This window comes from Sinohyriopsis cumingii, chromosome 1, assembly GCF_028554795.1.
Source record: "Sinohyriopsis cumingii isolate HCF-2022 chromosome 1, ASM2855479v2, whole genome shotgun sequence".
Lineage (NCBI taxonomy): Eukaryota > Metazoa > Mollusca > Bivalvia > Unionida > Unionidae > Sinohyriopsis > Sinohyriopsis cumingii.
In genome coordinates, this window is record NC_142961.1 from 151998394 (window position 1) to 152009264 (window position 10871).

General features: G+C 35.8%; 1 long non-coding RNA gene across 1 annotated transcript in view; it reads left to right on the forward strand.

The window, feature by feature from the left end:
* LOC149808169 (uncharacterized) overlaps positions 1–8884 on the forward strand; it is a 46468-nt gene extending 37584 nt beyond the window's left edge. The window contains exon 3 of the long non-coding RNA XR_016419673.1: positions 8721–8884. This is a non-coding gene — a long non-coding RNA (uncharacterized LOC149808169). The remainder of the gene's footprint in view (positions 1–8720) is intronic.
* Positions 8885–10871: the final 1987 nt, after the last annotated feature.

The window sequence follows — 10871 nt, forward strand, 5'->3', positions numbered from 1 at the left end:
TGACGAGATATCAAACAAATATATTTCACAGAATTCTAGACAAGCAAGAAGAAAAGGCGCTTTACACTGAGATATTTAATCTGAAAGGCTATGTATCTATTGATCTACCTCACCTGATATATATATATATATATATATATATATATATATATATATATATATATATATATATATATATATATATATATATATATATATATATATATATATATATATATATATATATATATATATATATATATATATATATATATATATATATATATATATAGATAGATATAGATATACATACATACATACATGTGCTCTCTTGAGACGCTGACTGTTTTGCAGTGAAAATTATGGTGAATGGGACTTGTATTCAATTCACTACTTCAGTGGCTATGTTGTGATGCTCATAAACTTAAGCGTTTCCATTAAGTGTGACGTAGACACCGTTACGCAAATCAAGTCAAAACAAAAACTAACTATGGAGAAGTTTGTGGAATATGAAAACTCTGCCACCTATATTATGCTTCAGGTAATGTGTAATAGATTACTACGTTTTAGTCTTAACATTTTCCAAGCCAAGATGATATTTATTGATATCAAAACTGTTCAGTTAAAAAATATCAATATATTTCTACACCTCTAAATTATATAAAAGCCAGAGGTAGTGTAAGCAGCTATCGTCGACAATCGAATGATGAGTAGTTTGCTTTTTGAATCAGAAATTCCGTCAGAAAACGTTTTGAAGTTCATAAATCTTGTGGCCTATTATTGAACTTTTTCCAAGAGTAGCAATAGGGTAATTGGGCGATAAAATGGGCAACTCCAAAAAGACGTTACTGAGTTACAAACGCGAACGACACGCAACTTTTTAGAGGGCATCTTTGAACATTCTGATTGAACGATATATTTAATACAGCATTTTTTGCAGTAGTTTAACTTCTGCAACCACAATTTATACAACTAAAACGATGTTTTCTTCTTTTCTGAACGCTACAGACACGAATAATCATAAAATATAATCAAACCAAGTTTGAAAGCCACACCAAGTAGGCATTTATCCGTCCAATCGGATACTTTCCCAGGTTCCTTTGCATCACATTTTCGCAAGAATTAAACCACTTGTAAGCATCTTTCCATTTCAAGTCGCTAGTTTTGCTTTCTTCCCGGAGGTGGCGGCTTCTAAAGGTTTTGTTGAGGAAGAATCAAGATATTTGATCAGAATGATTTAATTACTTGAAAGGAATATTCTCCAATGTTAATGTTTGCAAGTAAGGACACGAATTGAAAATTGGACAAAAATAAAATGTTTAAAACAAATTACAATACAATATTTCGGGTTGTGGATAATTAAATGTCTATTATATGCTAAAATGTGTGTTTCTGTTATTTAAGAAACGTTATTTACTATCAAATGATCGTGCTTACGTATTTAAGGAAATGAAATTTATCCAATAACTCACAAAGGAAAACTGTCCGAGGGATTTATGTTAACTTTGCACGCGAGTAGATAAACTTTACACTTCGATAAAGACCCAACCATGATTGTTTTATACTAATGATTACATTTTTCTCCTTTCTGTCGTCCAAATCAGCATATTCTGGCAGAAAAACTTTTGATTTTAGGTAGCACAGTTTTTCTTTAATTAGCCGCTTCGTTTATCGTCCATGTGGAGCTAAATGCATATGCTACCCTTGGCAAACAACGATGACATACCCGTACAAAATCATAACACAAGGGTTAACGAGGTCGTCATGATTGTTTACTGAACTACCCCTAACTCTTGTTCATTTTCACTGAGATCTGTCAATCTTACGCTCTTACATTGATTGTAAATTCTGCCATATGCTTTGTTTGGCAACAGAGGTGAGAGGTTGGGTGCAGTTAGGTTAATGTTTGAACTTCTGAATGAAGATTTTGTCTGGGATTGGAAAACTTGATCTAATTTTACGGGGATGATGGTTTGTTGTTATTGTAATGTTGCAAGGAGTTGATACAGGCAAACTGAAAGCAATGGAGTATGATTGGGAACTGAAAAAAGTATCCAGAATTTACCAATGTGTGCAAAATTACATATCGGTATCACATGGGAGGTTGCAGCCAATCACATGTCAGAAAGCTTAGTCGATTCGAAACATGAGGAATAATATGCATGTACCTGTGACTCGTAACAGAAGATGAAATACCACGTTGTCATAGCAAACGTTTGAGGTGTTCGGTGTCTTACAGTACAACATCACAAGTGCCTTATCTATTACCGAAGCAACTGGACTAAAGAGCCTTGCACAAGGACATGACAGGGTAGCCAACCCGCGCTGTTAGGAAGGTTGCATTCTTACTAGTATACCTTCGTTCGTCAGTCCTTAATGACATCGACTGGGCCACCGTGTCATCTACTTCAGTTAATCTCCTCTAACATCGTACAGAAGGACCAATCGGGCTATTCCACATCCCCGAGCCCGTAAGGGGTACAATCCTGAACAGAGACAAATAAAACTTTGAAGTGTAGAAGGGGCTAAATTCTAAATAGTTAATTATAAATATAGAATCACAACAGCGATATTTAACAGTAAATTGGGGTTTAAAGCAAACCAAATACCGTGCCGTTGCTATTAGTAATATATATCACCGCTATCTGCAACTCGTAAATTGTTATTACCACTCCTTCAAACGTCTTCTATAATGTCTAACGGGTATATGATAAGGTATTTAATCCCTATCACAATTTATTACTAAGGGCACGTAACTCTGAAAACATGTTCAAGGAGAATATACAAATAAAGCAAGCGGCTTAGTAAATCAATTCAATTGTAACTGTATTGACGTCAAAATAGTGATAACATATCAATACTTGTCATGAATTAATAAAACAAATAGAACTTAGCTGGAATAGGAAAAATGTTTGCTAGCTGATGAGATTTTATGTTTGTGAATGAAACTGGTGCCTATGTTAACAATAACATTGATCCGTTTTATGTTATTCCTGAAGTTATTATAGTAAATGGGAGGTTGAAACCACCATACATGATATTTTCCTGAGTCAAGGAGCACCAACGTGATTACTCGACCCCTGTAACCATTGGTGGGTGGGCGGAGGTGGGAGGAGAGTGGATCACCCACTTAGTGACTATCGCCAAGCCACCGATTAGAAACATCTATGGTATACCGTCAGTATTCATGGACAGTCTGAAGCGTAAGCAGGAAGACAAGGTAGGGGAGGAGTCCTCTAATGATGAGTGAATAATGCTCGATTGTAATGAGGTTGAAGAGTACCACAACAACCCACTCAAAACCTTTGAAATGATGTTCCCAATGCCCAAAATTCACCTGACGCGTTATGGAGTTATGGGCGCGTTGGCGGGGAATATTGTATCGTCGTCGGTGTGTCAGCGACATGATGTGCATGGCGCTGAAAATGACCTTGCACTCATCCCGGTAGAAGTAAAATATATGATTCAGCGGGATGACAAAAGAGATATTGTCTTACTCGTCCAGTTACCCCTTCTACTGCACGAAGTTGGCATTAACAGCCCAACACTTGACGGGTGTCTCTGTTCTGCTTTAGCAGAGGGCTTTGAAACGAATATTATACTGCACAAGGGTTCAACGGCATGTCTGTGGCGAACATTACAAACTTTATCATCGGGATCGCTCTGCGGCAATTGTCATCAATGCAGCGGGATAAACTGTGGGTGGTCGTTGAGAACCACATGTGATCAATTCAGGCCTCCACCTGGTGGTTGTCAGTGAGGTAGCTGGGGCAAACAAACAGCGCCATGATTTCATACTTCATTCACATCCTTTACCTCAAACATTAAATATCAGCAACACCAACATTAAATTCACACAATTAGTACGAAACCTAAGTGTTACTCTGGACAGTACTCTCACATTGCACCAACATGTCATGAACATATGCAAGGCTGCATATCTTGAGATGACATGCATCAGCTCCATTCGCAAATATCTTTCAGCTGATGTCACTAAAACACTTGTGTGTTCATTAGTACTTTCAAGACTGGACTATTGTAACTCAATTCTGTCTAGTTCATCTCAATATCTACTCCAGAAACTTCAAAAAAGTTAAAAACACAGCTGCTCGGATCATACTTAGAGTACCATTATCAGAGCACACCTCCCCGCTGCTCTGTACCCTACACTGGCTATCCATTCGATACAGAATCAAACACAAAATTTGTTCTCTGTCCTACGTTTCACTGAGGGACTCCAGTCCAAAATACCTATCTGACCTCACCTATGTGTACACACCAGCAAGAAACTTACGCTCTTCTTTTGACAATCGTATACTCATTATTCCCACTATGAAAACAAAGTCATATAGACAGCGTCCTTTTGCATATCAGGGCCCAGCAACGTGGAATGATTTGCCCACTGAACTTAGACACAAAGATACAGTGATCCCATTCAAGAGATCTCTTAAAACTCACTTATTTCGACTGCAAGAACAAACTTAAAGACCCAATAATGTTTCCTACCTTAAATATTTTTAACATGTTTTTTTATGTTTTTTAATTTCATGGTTTGTTTTTATAATCATATTATTATATATGTTTTTTTATGTTATAGGCGTTGTCTAATATTGTAAAGCACTTAGAGCTTCTAAAGATTAGGCGCTATACAAAGTCCTCATTATTATTATTATTATTATTATTATTATTATTATTATTATTATTATACTTGACGAGTGCCCTGAGGCATAATTTCTTGAGATCCAACATTGTGGTAAGTTTTAGTCCTTTCAGGGTCGCCGCATCGCGAACATCTCCTGCAATGCGTCTGGAGGTTCAGCAACAGCTGCTTTTCACCGTTGTTCGATGGATCAATCCCTCGTGTGGCTGAATACTTAATGACGCCCATACTTATTGAACGCATGTGGCATATTTCAAAATGCTACCATATTGTTTGCGTTGTTGGCGCAAGACCGAAACAGTTGTTAAGAGCCACGTGGGATCCGGCGACGTGTGTCCGTCTAGGATTATTGCGGGGATGGGACCCGGCTAAACAACTGGTTAGTTGCTGCTAGCAACCAAAAGCAGGTGAAGCACCCATCAACCATGTATGCCTAGATGCACAGGCACGACCTAGTATACTCGCAAAAGGCCTAAGTAGATCTTATCCATAACCTAACGGCCATCCAAGGACCTGCCATCAGCGAGCTCCTTTATGGCATGTTAGTTACGGGCGGAATAACACGAATCTACAAGCTGGGTCCCGCTCAATTTGCAGGTCGACCACGGGTTGGAGTTTATGGGTGCCGTGTCGTGATCCATTCAATGCTAGATGGTAGGATCCACCGCACCACCTCTCCGGTATGATCACTAGATATGTAATAAGAACTTTCAACAATTGTCGTCTGGCTTTTAGTTCTATACCTCGCAGCTTGTCGGCCTGGTGGCCATCTCCATAGAGTTTGCCTATGCGAGCGGCGATAGAACCTTCATTTCCGGCATGTCAAGTGTCTCTATATCGCTTGTCAGGTACTGTGCAATAGGTACTAAACCATTTTCAAATACACGGTTCTATTTGCCCTGTAAGGCATCCATGCACACCTGTTTTTTTTTTTTCTCTTCGGACCATGAATACTGAAATGCCGTGTGTCTAATTAGTGTGTTGATGATAGTCACCACATTTGCTATGCCCAACGACTGACAGACGCCTGCCTAGACCTACCCTTCTTCCATCACCACTCACCCTCCAAATGTCTCAAAAGGGTCTAGTTAAAACGTTGGTAAAGAAAATATGCCCAGTTTGCTTATTTTCTGTCATTCAAGAAAATATTGTAACGGAAACCACTGCGTTTGTTTTCTTTTTTCTTACATGGGTGCCCGATGTAAGCCTGATACTAAAATGAGTAAATATTATGAATATTAAGTTTTTGTTTTACACTTAGCCCTCGATTCCTTAATGGTGCTTGCTTTAACAGTAACACAATTCAGAACTTTAGGCATCGTTTTGATGTGAAGAATGTTTCCATTTCAATGAGCTATTACAGATAGTTTTGATGTGAAGAATGTTTCCATTTCAATGAGCTATTACACATCGTTTTGATGTGAAGAATGTTTCCATTTCAATGAGCTATTACAGATAGTTTTGATGTGAAGAATGTTTCCATTTCAATGAGCTATTACACATCGTTTTGATGTGAAGAATGTTTCCATTTCATCGTTATGAGTCAGATCTGTGAAACGTTCGTCTGGTCTGGCAATGTTATAGTTGTCCTGGGTCATCGGTATTTTCAAGACTGAAGCTTTATTGATACAATATTGATACAATATTGATACAGTGTCGTGCCAAAACGAAGATACCAATATATATTTCGATACGCATACACTTTTCACGGTAAAAAGTATCACCAACTTACATTTGAAAGGAGGATTTTCAGTGTATCTACCGATCCCCACAACTTTTGCAGAATGTATGCCGTTGTAAACTGTTTCTAACGCAGATAATGTCGAAACAACAGCAAATTAGCCGATAATAAGAGTCATAACCTGGAAATGTTCCATTTATTTTGGCCAATCGGCAATCTGCCATTCATGACGCCCATGTGTATGTCTCTTGAATGGATGTTTTACTAAAATGGATCATTTTGTACGAACGTTGGTGGAAAATGCGACGGTTGGAATTCTTTTTCCCAATACAGGTTATTTACATTTTTCTTGTGAGTAGTAATTACATAATTATATATCTGATGACGTATTTACTTTGGCGTGACAATGTATTAAAAAAGCTGCACAATGTGGAAATTATTTGTCGTCTGAACAAGCGTCACAATGTCTGGCCGGACAAATACAAAATGTTGACATTATCTGTCTCTTAACGACTCCCATATCTAACTCACACAGATATGTGATATCTCACTGTAAAGTAATTTTGACACAAAGATGTGTGATATCTCACTGTAAAGTAAATTTGACACAAAGATGTGTGATATCTCACTGTAAAGTAAATTTGACACAAAGATGTGTGATATCTCACCGTAAAGTAAATTTACAAAGATGTGTGATATCTCACCGTAAAGTAAATTTTACACAAAGATGTGTGATATCTCACTGTAAAGGAAATTTGACACAAAGATGTGTCATATCTCACTGAAAAGGAAATTTGACACATAGTTTAGTAAGAGCTTTCACTGCAAACGCGAATACCAAGGGCTATGTGTGTAATTGCAATTACTTGAGTTACAAACATTGTCCCTTATTATGTGGTTATTTTTTGACCGCTGTGGAGCAAAACTGTACACTGTGTAAAGCAATGGTTCTTAACCCATGAGTCGAGACCCAAATCTGAGTCGCCATGTTGTTTTGAGTGGGTCGACGAGATCAACCTTAATAATTTTAAATTTCCTACCCAAATAATGTTTTAGCATTTGATGGGTGGCGAGGCTAACACCACAAACCTAATCTATGAAGCCGCTCAAAAAGGTTCAGGACCTGAGGTGTAGAGTATAATGTTCTGTTCTTGGACTTGTTCTCTTGATTCTGTACACTCAGCCGCTCTCAAGTGTCAACGATCATCATCCAGTGTCTCACCAATTGTACGCTGATGACACCCAAATATACAAATCTAGCCACCCAACTGAAGTTGATGCTACCATCCAAGGTGTAGAGAGGTGCATTTCTGATGTGAAATCATGGATGACATGTAACAAGCTGCAGATGAATGATGATAAAACTTAGGCCATCCTGATCACAACACAAAGACTGTCTCATTCACGTCCTTTACCTCAAACAATAAATATCAGCAACACCAACATTAAATTAACACAGTCAGTACGAAACCTAGGTGTTACTCTGGACAGCACTTTCACATTGCACCCACATGTCATGAACATATGCAAGGCTGCATATCTTGAGCTGAGACGCATCAGCTCAATTCGCAAATATCTTTCAGCTGATGCCACTAAAACACTTGTGTGTTCATTAGTACTTTCAAGACTGGACTATTGTAGCTCAGTTATATCTGGTTCATCTCAATATCTACTCCAGAAACTTCAAAAAAGTCAAAAACACAGCTGCTCGGATCATACTTAGAGTACCATTATCAGAGCACACCTCCCCGCTGCTCTGTACCCTCCACTGGCTATCCATTCGATCCAGAATCAAACACAAAATTTGTTCTCTGTCCTACGTTTCACTGTCGGACTCTAGTCCAACATACCTATCCGATCTCACCCATGTGTACACACCAGCAAGATACTTACGCTCCTCTTCTGACAATTGTATACTCATTTATTTCCACTATGGAAACAAAGTCATATGGACAGCGTTCTTTTGCATACCAGGGCCCAGCAACGTGGAATGAATTGCCCACTGAACTTAGACACAAAGACACAGTGATCACATTCAAGAGGGCTCTCAAAACTCACTTATTTCGACTGCAAGAACAAGTTTAAAGACCTAATAATGTTTCCTACCTGAAATATTCTCAGCATGTTTTTTATTCTTTAATGTTTTTCTAATTTCATGGTGTTTGCTTTATAATAATATTATTATATTTTTTTATCTTATAGGTGCTGTCTAATGTTGTAAAGCGCTTAGGGCTTCTAAAGATTAGGCGCTATACAAAGTCCTCATTATTATTATTATTATTATTATTATTATTATTATTATTATTATTATTATTATCATTAAACTGGGCAAGTTAAAAGATGCAAGTTATTTAAATACGATGCAAATAGACTGTTGATGACACTAAAAATATTTTGCAGGTACGGAATTCGGAACCCTTATGACTGAATAATGACAGCAAGCTGGTGACAAATTCTGGCATCATGCTTTACGGCACCAAGCTTTCGCTGTGAAGGACACTAAAGGTCAATACACGTCTACAAAGAAAAACAACCTTTGTATCTAAATAGACGACATGTGGTTATGTGCGGAAGTAAATCGAAATTAATTTGACAACTTTGACAATGTCTTCTTTCCTAGACCAAAACTCGGATGAAAAATGTTGTGTCATATATCTAGGCAAATATATTAGGAAAATAAATGAGACAAAGTTCAAAAGTTTAAATTGAACCGTATACTTAGGATTTGAAAGCAAATTTTCTTTCTCGAGTCACTGAGTGTGTATAAAAATCCTTTTAGCAAATTTTAGTTAAGGAAAGTAATCGATGGTTGGGGAAAAACAAGATAGTTATCTTTCTATTAAGCAGAAAATGGCTGCAGTTCAATATTGTTTTAAAAACTTTCATCAATTTGCTTAATGCCCGTTTTGTTTCTCCTACTTTAAAACCAGGCGAATGGGAAAAACATACAGCTTGCTTGATGGTAAACTAGTTCTGCCATCATTAGTTTTTCAGGTTGTCAGACCACTGGAGTTTTGCCAATTATTGATTAGATGGACTGATAAAACATTACAAAGCTATCAGGATATTGTTTTCCAAATGTGTAGTTTTTGCATAGATGAGAATTACCAGATGTATGCTGAAAATATCATAATGTGTGTTCATCTCTCCAACAGTTCGAGGTAAGTTATTCCCTTTCCAGTTGCATGCCGGAGCCAATGTTAACTATTGTTTCATTTTTTCTTGTATATTTTCTAACTAAAGGCAGAAAACAATTTAGTATTTGAAGGAAACAATTTTCTAATCCTTTTATCTGTTTCGCTTCCATATTATGTTTCCTTTTATCTGTTTCGCTTCCATATTCTGTTTCCTAACAAATAACATTTCCTACATACAGTTAGTTGTATGTATGTTGAATGCGTGTGAAAGTTACACCTCACTTTTGAAAGTGTTTTAAATACAAATACCGAAGTGATTTAGTGTAGTGACCGAACATTAAGAGCAAGACATTAAGATACGGTTGTTTTACCCCGATACGTCTAATATCTCTTTGTAATTTTGTGAACAGTTCGAAATTAGGAACAAAGATTTGTGACTGGCAAATAGTACACATCAGATAGAAATATGTCGATTATTTTATATTCGTGATTTTATTTATCATCTGGAAATATTAACAGACTGAAATTGTATTCAATATATGCTTTTATGGATAAACAAATAAGAAATATGTTTCTTAACAGTCAAATGACAATGGCAAACACACATTCAAACACTTAAAATCAAATAATAACTCACCCACCCAAAAGAAGTATAACTATTAAATAATTTTTTTACAGACTATGCATTATAAGTTGTTGGCCGATTGCATCTGTGCAGTACAATATGGTGAGTGTGAGTTACAAACATTGTCTCTTATTATGTGTGAAGTATAAAATTATACTGTGTAAAGCAATGGTTCTTAACCCATGGATTAATATATATATATATATATATATATATATATATATATATATATATATATATATATATATATATATATATATATATATATATATATATATATATATATATATATATATATATATATATATATATATATAGATATATAGATATATACATACACATACATATACATACACATACATATACATATATATATATATATATATATATATATATATATATATATATATATATATATATATATATATATATATATATATATATATATATATATATATATATATATATATATATATATATATATATATATATTGTATTTGAAAGAAAGAGAAATTTAAGAAAAACATTTGTAGATTAAGGAATCACAAGATATTTCCTATATTTATTTCCTTTGAAAATTACAGGATTTTGTATGTTCTAAACAGTCAGGTGATAGAATTATAAAAAAATGTTGCCAAGTGCCTTCATCTCTGAAAATCGACGAGTCTGGAGACCAATTAATATGTGCAAAACGTTGTGTTTCATAAATGAGGTAGGTGCAGCCCAGGAATGGTTACTAAAAAATTCAAACAAGTTTAAAAGCAAGCAGATTGGATAAAATGTGCACTA